Raw genomic sequence first — 19424 nt, forward strand, 5'->3', positions numbered from 1 at the left:
CCGGTCACGCGGATCGGTGACGTGGATGGCTGGCCACACGCTCCTCTGCACCTCCAAAAAGAAAAGAAGAAAAAGAAAACGCACGCACGCATGATACAAAATCAAATGAAATTTTGGGCCTTCCCGCGCCACTCAGCTCGCTTCCCTCCCACCCACCAAAATTAAAAAAAAGAAAGGAAGAGAAGTGAGAGAGAGCCCACCCAAGACCCAACACAGCCGCACCACTCCCCACCCCACCATGCAGCCCTTGACCTCTCTCTCTCCCCGCGAGCCTTCTCCGCCGCCGCCACCCACGCCGGCGATTCCGGCGGCTTCCAGGGATTCCGGCAGCTGCCGACGACGCCAAGCACACTCCCATGATCGCCTCCGTCCGCTCCGTCTTCCCCTCCGAGCAGATTCGTCGCTCGCGTCCTCTACCGGTCACCCGCGACCGTCCCCTAAGCTAGGGTTTCGGCCACCGCGTCGCCGGCGTGGCTCCGGCGGAACAGATACATCTCTCCGTTGAGATCCCCCACAACCCACCCTTTCTTACTCACCTCGTATCCTCTCCCTCCCAGATCAAGCACGCCACTGTCGCCGTCGTTTCGCTCGCGCTGGAATAGCAAAGGGAGGGCCATGGACGACGCCGCTCCAGCCCTACTCTGACCCCATCAAGGTCAGCCCCTCCCTCTCCTATTCGATCTGTTCCCCTACCCTTCCCTGAGGTGCCTACCTTCCTCACCCACACGCAGCAGTAGCAGCAACTCGATGCAGGGACGAGGGAGAGGAGGAGTCCTGCTTCCCCCGCATGCATCCTCTCTCTCGGAACGACGCCCAACCTCAAGCAAGAGGTTTCCCTTCCCCTCCACGCCTCCCTTGTCCTCCTTGATTTCCTAGGCTTGCTCTCAATTTGCTGCTGCTCTGCTCTGCTCTGCATTTTTACTTGCACACATGCTTGACTGAATTTTGAATGGGTGCTACTGCTGTCACACTCCACTGCTAGGTCCTCCTAGCTAGCTAGCTCTCGGTTTGGATTGCCCTTGTTGGTTGCTGCAGCCAGGCTAGGCATATCTTGCATACTATCGACCGATTGAAACTTGTTTGCATATATTGCAAATTTGCATGCCTAGTGAACTAGCCCTGTACGTATTTTTTTGATAGCACAGTCTAACTAAAGTTTGTGTTTGTGCTAAATGGAACACCTGATGCACTTGTCTTGGTACTGCTTTTGTTGCTGTGACGGTGTGGTGTTCAAATAGTTAATGCCACTCATCCATTGATGAACTAGAGTCCATCTTCGGTTTGAATTGACTCTGCTTTTAGTATATTTTGCTTGCTACCCCAAAAATGCAGTAGAATTTAGCTTATGGATTGGTCTGGTTGGATTTCTCAAGTTATCTCAAGATGCTACAAAATAAATGGTTGTTGTCTCTCCCTTTGATGTTTGATTTGATTTGATTCGGTTTCCTCACGCCTCTCTGTTTGCTCTATTCGTGCTGCTGCCGGATCTAGGAAGGTCTTTGAGAACCTGAAGGTTCTTTTTTTGATTGATAGATGCATGTGTGGGTGGCAGCAAATCAACCTCCTTCTCCACCCATGTGTAAGCCCAGCCCCTGAGATACTCACCTTCTCAACCCATTTTTTTGTCTATCTTGTTCCTTGACAAACAAATTTTTTTAGGCCAAAACTTATTGTTCCATTACTACCATCTTGCTGTGCTCGATATCCATGCCCTAATTCATACCTGATCCATTCTTAGATGCTAGTAAGTAAACATGACATGTGGTAGAAACATATTAAGCCACCATTACGTGTGAATTACACCGGCTCATGTCAGCGTATGTAGTTTGGATGAAAATTTCTTTTTGGAAACAAGTGCATCAACACTGACAGAACCATTCATGATTAATTCTGTTTTGTGCAAAATGTAGTGCTAGTTCTGTAGTTCGTCATATGTACACATGTGCTCAGCAGTTTTAGTTCTTCTTCTTGTGTTGCTGCACTTGGTCTAGAGATACAACAACATTAGTTAGGTCCATGCATGGATGGATGGATCAACACATACAACTAGCAGTGCTAGTAACAAAAAAAATAACCTTGTGATTGATTCTGTTGAGGCTAGCATTCTCTGTTTGTTTTGGAGCCCAACCATGTACTGTACGTACTAAGCTACCTCACGCACACGCATAGCCAGCTCGATTGATTTCTGTAGATACTAGCACCAGCACGCCTGTGTCTCCTATACTAGCTTGTTTAATTTCTGTACTAGCTCAACAACACTAGCTCTGACTTGTTCGTTTGATTCGGAGCAGCAGGCATCCTCCATGGATGATGACGACAACCAGGGCATCCACCGCCACGACGACACCCCGCACATGGTCCAACTCGGCTACAACCTCCTCTACCGCATGACTGCGGACGCGTTCGTGTTCGGCATCGACTACAACCTCCTCTCCGGTGAGTCCGTCTCCCACCTCTAGCTCCCTCTCTTGTGCTGCTATAGCAGTACCTTGCTCTGTTTCATGCACATGGGTGATTTTGTTTATGCTTGTGCCATGAGAAAGATCATTCCTATTTACAGTGATGATGATTCAGAGTAGCACACTTGTTAAATTCTGCTCTTGTACTACCTCATTTATGGTTGTTGGTTACTGCAGCTAGGTTTTGTTAATTGTTGGTGTTTAATCTAGCTAGCTAGTAGTGTTGGCAGCTAGCAAGTAGTGTTGGCAGCAAGCTACTCCTGTACTAGTAGTTCATCCATATGTGTAATTGATCCTTCCCAGTAATTGAATAATGTGAAGAAATCCTATTGTATCAGCTATGCAGTGCGAACATCAGATCATTTACAACGGAAATCTTTGTTTGCCTCCCGGTAGAAGTATTTCTTGTAACATTTTGGTGATTTCCTTTTGGTAGATGCAGTGTATATATTACATATTCATCCTTATGTGTAGGATCCTTGGTTCATTAAACTGACCGCATGCCACCTCTGTCATCGCCGCCCCGTCTCCCGCACCATCGGCACCGCCCCTCTGCCTTCTCCTTTGATGCTGTAGTGGATTCTTAAAATGAAAATGTTGTGTACATCAAAAATATTTTATGGTCTGTGTTTGCAAATCCATGGTTGTTGAATCATGTCATATAATTGTATTGGAAATTGCTAGCCTTTTAGGCTAGTATTTTTTAATGGATTCTTAGAATGAAAATGTTGTGTACATCAAAAATATTTTATGGTCTGTGTTTGCAAATCCATGGTTGTTGAATCATGTCTTATAATTGTATTGGAAATTGCTAGCCTTTTTGGCTAGTATTATTTTTTGGTTTTGGTTCGTAAGTATGCCTACAGTTAAACCGTCGGCATAGATATGCACAGGGCTACCCAGGGCCTGCCATGTGGCAGGGATATGCCTACGGCAATGCCGTCGGCATAGGTGAAAATCTATGCCGACGGCTTTGCCGTAGGCATACCCTGGTGAGATATGCCGATGGCAAAGCCGTCGCCATAGATTTTCACCTATGCCGACGGCAAAGCCGTAGGCATACCTCTGCCATGCGGCGACCTGTGATTTGTTAGCGCTTTTGACGGCGTCGTCCATTGCCGTCAGGTGAAAATCACTGCCGACGGCTAAACTATGCTGACGGCCAGACGGAAGCCATCGGCATAGGCCCCTATGCCGACGGCTAAACTATGCTGACGGCCAGACGGAAGCCATCGGCATAGGCCCCTATGCCGACGGCTAAACTATGCCGACGGTCTGACAAGACTACGCTGACGTGATCTATGCTGACGGGGCTATGCCGACGGCAGCCGTAGGCATAGATGTATGCCGACGGGAAATGGCCTATGCCGACGGCCCTGGGCCGTCGGCATAGGTGGCGAGTCCGGTAGTGTGTGATAATTGTTGTTTCTTTAGTTTCGGATGAATACATATCCACACCTTTTGCCCCGTAGGAGACGCCGTGGAGAAAGATGCATGTATCTCTAAGACCAAATAGACCGCTCGTTAGTTTGAGAAAATGCTCAAATGGAAATTTTAGTGTCAATTTATTTCTGAATTTAGGTAGAATTTTCTAAATCATATTTTTCTCTCACAGGTGCCATCTATATGAACAGAAACTGAAGTTTGTGTAATACCAAGTGACAATGACAATTTTTTAGGATAATGTCATATGGTCACATGAATTTCTAGAGGTTCTATAAAAACATTCAGAGGAAGAGAGTGTGCAGTAGTAATGAAATAGAAGTTTCTATTTTCATGCCCCTCCTTTCTTAGTTTTTTTTAAGAAAAGGAGGAGGACCCCCCGGCTTCTGCATCTGAACGATACATGCAACCACTTTATTAATTATTCACACAAGATCTTACAAAGTCATACAACAGTAAGACTAAAGCCACCGTCGAGGCAACGTCTATCGCTACTCATATCCAGTTGATGCAGGGATGCTGGTCTAATACCAAACAGACCTCGTAGCCAAACCTAACGTCTAAGACCTGAGGTCCCAACTAGGACGCCTGCCGGGTATGGGGCACCCACCAGTCTTCCTTTCTTAGTAATGCTCAGTTTTGCCTCACCCATCTAACAGTGCTCACTTTTCCCCTCCTCCACTCGCCTCACCTCACATGAAGGACGAAATGTCACCCGAAAAAACTTGAGGGACCAACTGTCTACTTTTCGTAAACTTGAGGGACTCAAAACATACTTTTCTCAAAATTTAAATAGAACAGAAATTTTATGACGCTCCTAAATAAAGGTCATCAATTTGTACTTCTAAAATGCCTCTCATATGGTCATGTAGTGACATACGCCTCTCGGATCAGTACGGGGCGGAAAAACACAAAATGGCAATTAATATAGTGATATAAACGAGCTTATATTTCCTTACACAGAGAGTACATGACTTGATTATAGGCACTGTTTCAAATAGCCCGCTATAGCTTCGCTATAGCACGCTATAGCGTTTACAAAAGGCCTTGCGCTAAAAGACTTTGGTCCAAACAAATGAACAAACATTTTAAATAGCGCGCTATAGCTCCGCTATAGCACGCTATAGCATTTGAAAGAGGTCCGGCGCTAAAATGCTTAGCGTGCTTTTTAAAACTTTGATTATAGGTTGCCCTGGAATACAGGGAACGTTTTGTAATTGCACACAATCATTTCACCTTCAGCTCGATTTTTCTCTTTGCATATTCTATTCACCTCGTCGGCTTGCTGACAAAGGTGCTAGGGGAGAGGCCATGTCCTTTAGCTTTCCTTTTTCTCTTTGTAGAAAACACAAAGATTATACTCGTTTAGAAATTATAAAGAGCGGGGCTGCATAATGGCACCACGCGAAGCGCTCTCCTAGCTGTCCATGGATGCCACACACCGTTTCGAACGTGTAGCCATGAAGATCGCTCTGCGCAAGACGGAAAGCCCCGGTCAAATACGTACGACTGTCTTTAGCCTGTTAGCCACCTCGTCGATCCGTTCGTGTGAGCCTACTCATTACCATGGGTGTAACGTGGAGCGTAGATGCCCTTTGTTCTTGCTACGAGGAAATGGGTGACGCTAGTAGGTACTGTAGATCCTTCAAAAAGGTACCGCGTATATACTGGCATGCAGCAGATGTGTGCATGTGATCCGTCTACGAATCTGGTCTCTTTAGTTTTATCCGCATTCTACCGTTCTACGCACTCTGAGATGAGCTGATGGTTATGACAAAGGTTACATGCAAGCTTGCATGCATCTATCCTCCTCCCCCTCTCATGTATCCACCCCACCCCCCTTCTAGGCTGCTTGTGGCCATGCACCATGGTGCATTTAGCAAGACTTTGTTCACAACTCCAGGCTTCAGCCTGCTATGAAATATAAAGTTGGCCTTGAGCCATCTTTCTCTTTCAAAAAAATGACAAAGGTTACCTGTTGGCGGGTGATGCCGCTTCCTTACCTCACCGAGTCAAAACTGAAGGCATCCATTTCTTATGGTAAGAACCAATCTCATGTATTGCCATTTTTATAAGTTTCTTAGAGCAACTCCAACATAGGGACCCAAACGGACACCGATTTTGTCCTTTTTTGTCCGTTTGGGTGGTCCGCCAAGCGGACGTGGGGCGGACACTGCGGGTATCCAACGGGAGAGCACAAAAGCGGACAGAGCGGACAGGGAGCAGCGAGGCGAGCTGGGGCGAACGGCGAGGCGCGCGACGCGCGCAGGGAGCAGCGAGGCGAGCTGCGGGGCGTCCACTCCAGCCGCCGCCGTGCCTCTCCGCTTCCCCTCGCGGCAGCGACGGCTTCCACTAGGCGCTCTTCGCTATGGTGCTCGGCGGCGTTGCCCTGGACGCGGCGCGTCAGGCGGGACGGGCTGACCTCCGCGCTCCGCTAGGCCTCTCCACTCCAACGACCGGCCGATGTGCCTCTCCACTTCCCCTCGCGGCCGCCGGGCCCCTCCACGCGCCGCCCGTCCGCTTCCCCTCATGGCCGTCGGGCCCCTCTCCGCGCCGCCCGTCCGCTTCCCATCGCGCCGTCGGGCCTCTCCAGCCGGAATCGGCCGACGTAGCGGAGGCAGCAGAGGGGATCGAGAGAGAAAGTTGTATGAGAGAGAGACGAGAGATGCGTGCTAGCGCAGCTGTGCGCGGTCGCTGGTAGGTAGGACCAGGGCGAACACGAGCGGGCGGTAGCGAGCGACGAGAGCGTCCGCTTCTGTCCGCTTCGTACCCATTTGTTCTCAGATTTGGGTCAAGTTTGGGTCGGAGACGGACAGCAGGCGGACATGGACGTCCGTTTGGGTCGCCCCGTTGGGACAAGTTTTATGTCCGAATGACCCCAACGGATAAAATGGGTCGGCTCCTTGGAGCTGCTCTTAATACAAATCACGGTAACGATATTGTGTTCTTCCTGTTTGTTTGATTATTTCCAAAACAGGATCAATTCTATCGTTACGATTTCAAATGTCTTTTGTAGAAATTTATCATATTACTAAAGCAACTGAATTATCATTTTATCACAACAGTGGGCTAATTCTGAAATAAAAGCAATGATAATTTTTTTGTTAAACTGTAATCGATAAAACGCCATTTTATATATTATTAGACTATTGGGTATGCTAGGCGTAGTCGTTTTTAGTTTGTGTTTTCATTTGTGTTTGTAAGTTTTTTCTAAAATATCAATGAAATCGTCTAGTTTGGACGTGTTTTCGTCGATTTCATGTTTCAAAAAACGGCGTTTGGGGGCGACCTGGGGCGGTGGCTGGGAACCCAACCGGCCCCACGCCGAGATTTATCGCCGGTTCGCCCCCCGGCAACGATATTTCAAGCGCCTGGAGGACCGAACGGCTGGAGATGCTCTTATGATGGGCGTCAGTGGTGACACGGGGAAGGAATTGATCTCAGAGCAATGGCCAGAGTTGGTGTATGTGGCGTGGGGCTCCGTGTGATGGAGAAAAGCCAACGAGCGCCCGAGTAGACGGCCGCCGAACGGCGTGGTGGGCCGTCGACTTGCTGGCCCGCATGCGTGTGTCGGTGACCTCAGCATGTCCTTTTTTAACCGATTACTCCCTCCATTCCAAAATATAATGTGCCCGCGCTTCCCGAGGTCCAACTTTGACTATAAATTTAACCAACGAGACCAACTGCGACGGGAGAAAAAATTATATAATTGAAAACTTCTTTCGAATACAAATTCACTAATATAAATTTTGCTCCCGCCGCAATTGGTCTTGGTAGTTAAATTTATGGTCAAAGTTGAAGCGCGTGGATAGAAGAAACACTACATTGTGAAATGGAGGAAGTACTACCCGAAATGCCCTTATCATCTTAATATACTACCCAAACCATGTTGTAGTATTGGTAAATGTGGAACGTTCGTCCACTTAAATGGATGACTAATATAATATATCTTAGATGTATGATAAAAGATCTCAAGCCTTTTTGGGAGAGGAGGCTGTGGCTGCGTGAGCCTATTGCTTTAGAAGCAACTGGTTGTGATCTCTTGTATAATGATTACGTAGATCTAATGGATTCAATTGAATTAGATGTGATTATATAGATCAAACGACTATGATATATTGATAAAGAGATGGTCCACCGGATTGATGATAGAATATTTTACTTTTCCTACCTAAACTTTTTCCATAAATATAGTTAAACATGTTGTCAATATTTCTGTGAAAAAATGCACATGTGCCTTCTGCCACCAATAAATAAGCTATATGTGGATATATTGCATCAATTTATTTCTTGAATTTGGTATATTATTCGCTAAAAATTTAGATAGTATTTTCTCTTACCAATCCCATATTTAGTTTTTTTTCATTAAATATGGCCTTCTGTAGGGGGGTGGGGGGATTGGAAATGTTCAAATCTGAGCAACAAAAGGCCGTCACAAGTTTTTTTTAAAGGCAACCGGTTAAAAGTAAGATCACTAAATAGGTGTTTGGTAGCTACTTATTCACTCACCGGCACATGCTTACTAAAACCATGTCGACTTCTGCGTGTGTATCTCCACTACTATTAAACAATCAAATAAGAACTTTCTTACGTGTACCCTATAAAACATACACGGATTCATCATGACCGCATGATTAAGCCCACTAAACTTAATCTAACGGCTAGCCTTAATCTAATTCATTCTCTGTGTGCACTTAACAATTTACATTGACCGACCGTGCTTCACCATATGAAACTCCACGTCCGATCAATTAGGAAACTATAATCATGATCGCGTCTTCTTAGGAAACTAATCACGATCACATCTTCTTAGGAAACTAATCATGATCGTGTTTTATTAGGAAACTAATTATCATCGCGTTTTATTAGGAAACTGACCACGATCGCATTTTATTAGGAAACTAATCGGGTATTCGCACACATTGACACGTCACCTCGACCTCCTGGATCACGATCCTATCTCTACCAAGAAAAACCACCACAACCGGCCTCCACTTGGCATGGCGACAAGGAGCCGAGGACCAACAACTCCTTCTCACGGGACGCCGCTGGAGTGCCGGCAATTCGTGAACCGCCGAGGGTGCCGCACCGGTCGCCCCTTCTCAGGGGATGCCGCTGGAGTGCCAGTAATTTATGTTGCTTGTAAGACAACTGCCCAGCCAGCATTTATGGTTTCTTGCGAACTTACACGGCGTGCCTGTGCTGACTTGTATACTTCAAAATAAGGTTTCTATGCATTACTAACCAGAGTGTGCTATTTTTATATCTTCGGTGTTTCTTAGCAGATGTCGTTTACATGTGTCATCAACACATTATTTGTTTTTTCTTAATTTGTAACACTTGTACTGCTGGAGTTGGTTTATTTTAAGTTGTTACATTTGGAACTCCTTTCACTTCATAACGGGGCTGGATGATCTATATTGCAAGATGTGATTTTTTTTCTCACATGAACCATCTATAAATAAATATATTTTTTACTATTCTTCTACGTATAAATACTTTGAGGTCCTTTTGCTGTTCATTCGGTTAATGGTTAGGAACTAATGACCATCAAATTATTTTTATTGTTTGATAGTATTACACACAAGTGGGTGTAAACAAAAACTATCAAAAATGGTCATGACTTGCATTTTTTTTCTTATTTTCTACAACTGGTGCTTTGACACTTTGTGCAGAATGAACTAAACATTTACATGTCAAGAGCATCTTGATGCATATAAAGAGTAAACGGAGGCATGAAATGACGAGTTGTATGGGTTGATTTATACTCTCCAGTTTTACATATATTTATGACTGTGTGTATCAGACATAAACATTCATCGTTTCATGCGTTGTCAAGCTTTCCTATATGCCACGAGACATAAAGCAACCTTTTATCTATCACATGTTGGCATTTACTTGAAATGCAACCAGTAATTATACGTGCGTTGCATGTGCACACTTATTAGTAGGGAAACAACACTTGAAATGTACTGCTAGTTGCCAGAAAAAAATAGTTGGAGAGCAAAGCAACAAACGAGCGTGCAGAGTGCCACGATTCAGTTCCACGACAAGATCTGATGGGACAAGAAGGCATTGGAAATTTTAGGAGCAGAAGCACCGTTGTTCTACGCGCGAACCACATTCTCTTAGCCGCTGCTGCCACCGAACTCGACGCATGCCGGTTCCGTGCCAGGACCTGGCTCTAGAGTTTAGGCTCCATGAAGGCGCTCTCTTGTGTCAACTCATAACTCTGAAACTCTAAGTAATCCACACCAACGAGTTCAGTTTGCTCTTGATGTAACTCTAAGGATCCTACATCAATCTGGCTACAATCAGGTGCTTGATGTCCTTGTCGAGGAAAATGTGAATGGAAGAGTTTTCTTTGAAAAAAGAAGTTCAATTTGCTGATCAGGCTGGGCTAAATTTGCCCCCCCCCCACACACACACAGAGCCTAATTTCTATTGCATACACTTTTGAGGAACAGGAAAGGAAGTTTTTTTTTGAATACTCTGATCTATTATAAAAGTTCATCGCAAGTACAAAGTACCCCGAACAAATAAAAATTACACCGACGTCTCTGGAGCAGCCGAACGACTACTTCTGCCGCCAAAATGACCCGCTATCGCCGCTCCAATAGCGGAATCAGCCTGAACTTGTCAATGAGAACCGGAAAGTCTTCATGCATGTGCCCCTTAGGACCAGCGCCATGGATTTGTAGTGGCCGTCATTGGAGCCTTAAAAAGATCTGAAGCACCTGATATCCGATCTCGCCCTAACCTCGCGCGCCCCAAGGAGATGGTAGGAATCTAGGCTAGAGCTTTGTCCGTCCCAGCAAACAAATTCCAGGAGGGTCAAAGCCCAAAAGACCAACTCAAAGATGAAGCACTGCCATCCGTCGAAGCAACGCCACTGTGAGGACTAAGAACGATAACCAAAACTACTAGACAGAGCCGAGGCACCGGGATTCTCTTCCTGTGATCAGACGCTAGAGCGGCAAGCGAAGGGGAGGAGAATTCACGAGCTGGCCGGTGGAACTAGAGGTGAACTATGCCCTAGTCGCCTTAGGGTGAGTACTAAGGAAAGCTGATCCGATGGGAATGCTAACGTGGAAGACCAGGGATGGCAATGGGTAGGGTATGGGTGGGTACAACCTCCTCTTGCCCAAACCCATACTGTAACACCCCGGATATGACTTTCCCAATATGTATTCCAACTCTTGCCGTTTCCGGCGTTAAGTTATTTTATTTTCTCGGGTTCGGGTCTTTGTCTCCGTGTGTTGTTATCGTTGTCATGCATCTCATATCATGGCATCATGTGCATTGCATTTGCATACGTGTTCATCTCATGCATTCGAGCTTTTTCCCCGTTGTCCGTTTTGCATTCCGGCGCTTCGTTCTCCTCCGGTGGTCATTTCTACCTTTCTTTCGTGTGTGAGGATTAAACATTTCCGGATTGGACCGAGACTTGCCAAGCGGCCTTGGTTTACTACCGGTAGACCACCTGTCAAGTTTCGTACCATTTGGACTTCGTTTGATACTCCAACGGTTAACCGAGGGACCGATAATGCCTCGTGTGTGTTGCAGCCCAACACCCTTCCAAAGTGGCCCAAAACCCACCAAAACCTGCTCCATCATCTAGAGCATTCGATCACGATCGTGTGGCTGCAAACCGCACCTCATTTGGACTCTCCTAGCTTCCTCTATGCCTATATATAGAACCCCCTCCGAAATTCACGGGCGAAACCCTAACTCTCTTCCTCTCCTCGCGACCGGACAAAAATTTCGCCGGCCGGACACGTTCGATCTGCCTCCCTGCCGCCACGTGGCATGCCGCCGTTCGCCGCCTTCTTCCCCGCGGCCGAGCCGCCTCGCCGGCCGGCGCTGCCGCGGCCCACCTCGCCGGGCTTTGTCTCGTCGCCGGCGACTTGCCCGCGCGCCGCCACGCCCGGTCCGGCCACCGCCCGCCATCGCCTCGCCGGTGCCGCCCCCGTCCTCCTCTGGCCGGATCCGCCAAGTCCGGCGACGTCCACGAGCTCCGGCCGCCACGAGCTTCTCCAGTGAACAGTAACTCCAACGAACCTCGGGATCCGCGCCGGCCAGATCCAGATCCAAAACTCGGTTGACTCTCCCGGAACCCTAGTTCATGTTGCCCTATTCATCGTGCCGTAACTTTGCATCCGTAACTCCGTTTTGCGCATATAGCATATCAAAATGTTCGTCCCAGAGAGTACATCATTTCATTCCATTGCATCATTTTCATTTGAGTTCATCTTGACGCCGAAATGCTGCTAGAAGAGTGCTACTTGAGTTAATTGTCAGATGTGCTGCTCCATTTACTTATTTGTCATTTTTGCCATGATTAATGTGTGCATGATATGCACATGAGCTCTACATATGTTTTGTTAAGAGTTTTGCCATCTTTCTAGAGGTGCAATCCATGTATTTTTGTGATGTGTGTGGTGACTAGCACAAGCTTGCAAAGTGAGGCACTTGGTAATGCTGATTTCAGGGACTAGCATTTCCACTAAGTCCTTGAGCTGTTTATCTCATATGGCCATATGTTCATGTTGTTTCCTAGTGATTCGTGCCTCTTTTGAGGATGATCAGTAAGGATGTTTTGTTAACCTTGTAGTGCTCTATCCATCCATGTCTTTTTTTGCAATTATGGAGCACCCTAGCTTGAGTCAATCGAGCTCTACTTTTGCTACTTCGTGAATCTGGGCAGATTGTCTACTTGTTAGCGATTTTGCCGATGATGTTGTAGTTGATCCGTGCATGCTATGTTATTGTTCTTGCCATGTCTAGCTAGAATTTTGTGTATTCTTGATGGGTGTATGCTTAGCTTGTCATGACTTACTCCGTAGTGAATGCATCGAGCTCGTAAACATGCCTACTTGATATCTGTTTTCAGCATCCTTCAGTTTTCACTAAGTCTGAAAACTGATTATGTTTTTGCCATGTTCACATGCTTGCAAATGTATTTTCTGATCCCTTTTGGCTCAACGTCACTAAGGGACTTTTGTTAAGCTCTTTGAGTAGCTCCATGCCATGCTTTACTTTGCCATGTTCGGGTCCTGTAGCATATAGTTTTGTTGCTCTGAAGTGTGCTACCTGATTTGAAATTCCAGACAAGTGTTAATTTTAGTAAGTCTGAAATCTTTTTACCATATGCATTTTTGCCATGCTTGTTTGAACCTATTAATGGATGAATTGGCCATAGCTCAGTGCTAGACTTTTGTTAAGCAGCATGAATGCATCCCTGCCATGTATTTTGTTGCCATGTTTGAATGCTGTAGCATGTTCATCTCATTGCATTTAGATGACTACTTGCTGTAAATCGCAGAACATGGTTATATTTGAATCGCTTGCCATTTCCAAACCGTAACTCCGATTCCGGCGTTCCCTATATCGTTTTTAAGCGATTTCATCTCATCTTTCCAGTGGCATACTTGGATTTCCAAGTTGAGGCCAGGTTCTTGCTTTCCCTGTCAAATCTTGCATATGCATCCCGCATCGCATCCCGCACAGCATACCATCCTTGCATCATATTGTTTGAGCTTTGCACGTGGTTGATTATGTTCCGTTTGCTTGTTTGTTCTTGTTTGGGTAGAGCCGGGAGACGAGTTCGCTAACGAGGAGCCCGTTAAGTTTGCTTTCGAGGATCTAGTCAACTCTGACAACTTTGCACGCAAGATGATCATACCCTCGAAATCACTACTATCTTTGCTATGCTAGATTGCTCGCTCTTTTGCTATGCCAATGCTACGATGCCCACCACTTGCTTTCAAGCCCCCCAAATTGCCATGTCAAACCTCTAACCCACCATGTCCTAGCAAAACGTTGATTGGCTATGTTACCGCTTTGCTCAGCCCCTCTTATAGCATTGCTAGTTGCAGGTGAAGATTGGAGACCGTTCCTTGTTGGAACATTATTTTACTTGTTGGAATATCATTATATTGCCATGTTATCTTAATGCATCTATATACTTGGTAAAGGGTGGAAGACTCGGCCTCTCGCCTAGTGTTTTGTTCCACTCTTGCCGCCCTAGTTTCCGTCATATCGGTGTTATGTTCCCGGATTTTGCGTTCCTTACGCGGTTGGGTTATAATGGGAACCCCTTGATAGTTCGCCTTGATTAAAGCTTTTCCAGCAATGCCCAACCTTGGTTTTACCATTTGCCACCTAGCCTCTTTTTCCCTTGGGTTTCTGGAACCCGAGGGTCATCTTATTTTAGCCCTCCCTGGGCCAGTGCTCCTCTGAGTGTTGGTCCAAACTAGAGTCCTGTGCAGCGCCCCCTCGGTGAAACTCGAGATTTAGTTTTAGTTGTATGGAGAGCTCATCTGAGTGTGCCCTGAGAACGAGATATGTGCAGCTCCTATCGGGATTTGTCGGCACATTCGAGCGGTGTTGCTGGTTTGTTTTAACCTGTCGAAGTGTCTTGAAGAACCGAGATACCGAGTCTGATCGGAACGTCTCGGGAGGAGGTCTATTCCTTCGTTGACCGTGAGAGCTTGTCATGGGCTAAGTTGGGACTCCCCTGCAGGGATTTGAACTTTCGAAAGCCGTGCCCGCGGTTATGGGAAGATGGGAATTTGTTAATGTTTGGTTGTAGATAACTTGAACCTTAACTTAATTAAAATGAATCAACTGAGTGTGTTACCGTGATAGCCTCTTCTCGGCGGAGTCCGGGAAGTGGACACGGTGTTGGAGTAATGTTTGCGCAGGTTGTCCTTTAGTTTCTCGCTCGCGCTTTGCCTTCTCTTCTCGCTCTCTTTTGCGAACAGGATAGCCACCATATATGCTAGTCGCTTGCTGCAGCTCCACTTATATTTACCTTGCCTTACCCATAAGCTTAAATAGTCTTGATCGCGAGGGTGCGAGATTGCTGAGTCCCTGTGGCTCACAGATTACTATTACACCAGATGCAGTGCCTGATGATTCCGCTCCAGGTGACGCGCTCGAGCTGAAGTGGGAGTTCGATGAGGAATCTCAACGATACTATGTTTCTTTCCCTGATAATCAGTAGTGGTGCCCAGTTGGGGGTGATCGGGACCGTGTCGCTTGTTGGGTTATATTTTATTTTGGCGCCGTAGTCGGGCCATGAGTGCTTGGTTGATGTAATGTTATTTATGTACCTTGATTGACGTGGCGAGTGTAAGCCAACTATGTTATTGTTGGGGAACGTAGCAGAAATTCAAAATTTTCCTACGTGTCACCAAGATCTATCTATGGAGAAACCAGCAACGAGGGGAAGGAGAGTGCATCTACATACCCTTGTAGATTGCTATGCGGAAGCGTTCAAGAGAACGGGTTGAAGGAGTCGTACTCGTCGTGATCCAAATCACCGGAGATCCTAGTGTCGAATGGACGGCACCTCCACGTTCAACACACGTACAGCCCGGTGACGTCTCCTACGCCTTGATCCAGCAAGGGGAGAAGGAGAGGTTGGGGAAGACTCCATCCAGCAGCAGCACAACGGCGTGGTGGTGGTGGAGGAGCGTGGTACCCCAGCAGGACTTCGCCAAGCATTGCAAGAGACGAGGATGGAGAGGGGTAGGGCTGCGCCAACAGGAGAGGAACTCGTGTGTATGGCAGCCCAAAACCTCAAGTATATATAGGGAGGGGAGGGGCTGCGCCCCCACCTAGTTTTCCACCCTTAGGGGTGGCAGCCAGCCCTAGATCCCATCTAGGGGGGCGGCCAAGGGGGGAGAGAGGGGGAGGCGCACCTGGGGTGGGCCTTAGGCCCATCTGCCTAGGGTTTGCCCTCTCCCCTCTTGGAGGCGCCTTGGGCCTTGGTGGGGGGGCACACCAGCCCACCTGGGGCTGGTCCCCTCCCACACTTGGCCCATGCAGCCCTCCGGGGATAGTGGCCCCACTTGGTGGACCCCCGGGACCCTCCCGATGGTCCCGGTACGTTACCGATAAGCCCCGAAACCTTTCCGGTGACCAAAACAGGACTTCCCATATATAAATCTTTACCTCCGGACCATTTCGGAACTCCTCGTGACGTCCGGGATCTCATCTGGGACTCCGAACAACATTCGGTAACCACGTATATCTATTCCTTATAACCGTAGCGTCATTGAACCTTAAGTGTGTAGACCCTACGGGTTCGGGAACCATGCAGACATGACCGAGACGTTCTCCGGTCAATAACCAACAGCGGGATCTGGATACCCATGTTGGTTCGAACATGTTCCACGATGATCTCATCGGATGAACCACGATGTCAAGGACTTAATCAATCCCGTATACAATTCCCTTTGTCTAGCGGTATGATATTTGCCCGAGATTCGATCGTCGGTATCCCGATACCTTGTTCAATCTCGTTACCGGCAAGTCTCTTTACTCGTTCCGTAACACATCATCCCGTGATCAACTCCTTGATCACATTGTGCACATTATGATGATGTCCTACCGAGTGGGCCCAGAGATACCTCTCCATCACACAGAGTGACAAATCCCAGTCTAGATTCGTGCCAACCCAACAGACACTTTCAAAGATACCTGTAGTGTACCTTTATAGCCGCCCAGTTACGTTGTGACGTTTGGCACAACCAAAGTATTCCTACGGTATCCGGGAGTTGCATAATATCATGGTCTAAGGAAATGATACTTGACATTAGAAAAGCTTTAGCATACGAACTACACGATCTTTGTGCTAGGCTTAGGATTGGGTCTTGTCCATCACATCATTCTCCTAATGATGTGATCCCGTTATCAACGACATCCAATGTCCATGGTCAGGAAACCGTAACCATCTATTGATCAACGAGCTAGTCAACTAGAGGCTTACTAGGGACATGGTGTTGTCTATGTATCCACACATGTATCTGAGTTTCCTATCAATACAATTCTAGCATGGATAATAAACGATTATCATGAACAAGGAAATATAATAATCAATTTATTATTGCCTCTAGGGCATATTTCCAACAGTCTCCCACTTTCACTAGAGTCAATAATCTAGTTCACATCGCCATGTGATTAACACTCACAGGTCACATCGCCATGTGACCAACATCCAAGAGTTTACTAGTGTCGCTAAACTAGTTCACATCATCATGTGATTAAGACTCAATGAGTTCTGGGTTTGATCATGGTTTGCTTGTGAGAGAGGTTTTAGTCAACGGGTCTGCAACATTCAAATCCATATGTACTTCGCAAATCTCTAGGTCATATTATAAATGCTGCTTCCATGCTCCACTTGGAGCTATTCCAAATGGTTGCTCCACTATACATATCCGGTTTGCTACTCAGAGTCATTCGGATAGGTGTTAAAGCTTGCATCGATGTAACCCTTTACGCCGAACTCTTTATCACCTCCATAATCGAGAAACATGTCCTTATTACTCCAAGGACAATTGTGACCGCTATCTAGTGATCCACTCCTGGATCACCTTTGTACCCTCTTGCCAGACATATGGCAAGGCACACATCAGGTGCGGTACTCAGCATGGCATACCGTATAGAGCCTATGACAAAAGCATAGGGGACGACATTCGTCCTTTCTCTTTCTTCTGCCGTGGTCGAGTTTTAAGTCTTAATTTCATACCTTACAACTCAGGCAAGAACTCCTTCTTTGACTGATCCATCTTGAACACCTTCAAGATCATGTCAAGGTATGTGCTCATTTGAAAGTACCATTAAGCGTTTTGATCTATCCTTATAGATCTTGATGCTCAATGTTCAAGTAGCTTAATCCAGGCTTTCCATTGAAAAACACTTTCAAATAACCCTATATGCTTTCCAGAAATCCTATGTCATTTCTGATCAACAATATGTCAACAACATATATTCATCAGAAATTCTATAGTGCTCCCACTCACTTCTTTGGAAATACAAGTTTCTCATAAACTTTGTATACACCCAAAATCTTTGATCATCTTATCAAAGCATACATTCCAACTCCGAGATGCTTACTCCTGTCCTTAGAAGGATTGCTGGAGCTTTGCATACTTATTAGCATCTTTCAGGATTGACTAAACCTTCCGGTTGTATCACATACAACCTTTCCTCAAGAAAATCGTCGAGGAAACAATGTTTTGACATCCTATCTGCAAGATTTCATAAATAATGCAGTAATCGCTAATATAATTCCAACAGACTCTTAGCATCGCTACGAGTGAGAAAGTCTCATCATAGTCAACTCCTTGAACTTGTCGGAAAAAATCTTAATGACAAGTCGAGCTTTCTTAATGGTGATACTTACCATCATTGTCCGTCTTCCTTTTAAAATCCATCTATACTCAACAGCCTTACGACCATCGAGCCGTTCTGCCAACGTCTACACTTTGTTTTCATACATGGATCCTCTCTCGGATTTTATGGCCTCGAGCCATTTATCGGAATCCGGGCCCACCATCACTTCTCCATAGCTCGTAGGTTCATTGTTGTCTAGCAACATGACTTCCAAGACAGGATCACGTACCACTCTGAAGTAGTACACATCCTTGTCATCCCACGAGGTTTGGTAGTGACTTGATCTGAAGTTTCATGATCACTATCATAAGCTTCCACTTCAATTGATGTAGGTGCCACAGGAACAACTTCCTGTGCCCTGCCACACACTAGTTGAAGAGACGGTTCAATAACCTCATCAAGTCTCCACCATCCTCCCACTCAATTCTTTTGAGAGAAACTTTTCCTCGAGAAAGGACCCGATTCTAGAAACAATCCCTTATTGCTTTCGGATCTGAGACAGGAGGTATACCCAACTGTTTTGGGTGTCCTATGAAGATGCATTTATCTGCTTTGGGTTCAAGCTTATCAGCCTGAAACTTTTTCACATAAGCATCGCAGCCTCAAACTTTTAAGAAATAACAGCTTAGGTTTCTCTAAACCATAGTTCATACAGTGTCATCTCATTGGAATTACGTGGTGCCCTATTTAAAGTAAATGTGGTTGTCTCTAATGCCTAACCCATAAACTATCGTGGTAATTCGATAAGAGATATCATGGTTTGCATCATATCCAATAGGGTGCAGTTATGATGTTCGGACACACCATCACACTATGGTGTTCCAGGCTGTATTAGTTGTGAAACAATTTCCACAATGTCTTAATTCTGTGCCAAACTCGTAATTCAGATATTCATCTCTATGATCATATCATAGATCTTCTATCCTCTTGTCACGACGATCTTTCAACTTCACCCTGAATTACTTGAACCTTTCAATAATTCATACTCGTGATTCATCAAGTAAATATACTCAACATCTACTCAAATCATCTGTGAAGTAAGAACATAACGATATCCACTACACGCCTCAGCACTCATTGGACTGCACACATCAAAATGTATTACTTCCAACAAGTTGCTTTCTAGTTCCATTTTACTGAAAACGAGGCTTTCAGTCATCTTGCCCATGTGGTATGATTTGCATGTCTCAAGTGATTCAAAACCAAGTGAGTCCAAACGGTCCATTTGCATGGAGTTTCTTCATGCATATACACCAATAGACATGGTTCACATGTCTCAAACTCTTCAAAACGAGTGAGCCCAAAGATCCATCAACATGGAGCTTCTTCATGCGTTTT

Source organism: Triticum aestivum, chromosome 1A, assembly GCF_018294505.1.
Source record: "Triticum aestivum cultivar Chinese Spring chromosome 1A, IWGSC CS RefSeq v2.1, whole genome shotgun sequence".
NCBI lineage: Eukaryota > Viridiplantae > Streptophyta > Magnoliopsida > Poales > Poaceae > Triticum > Triticum aestivum.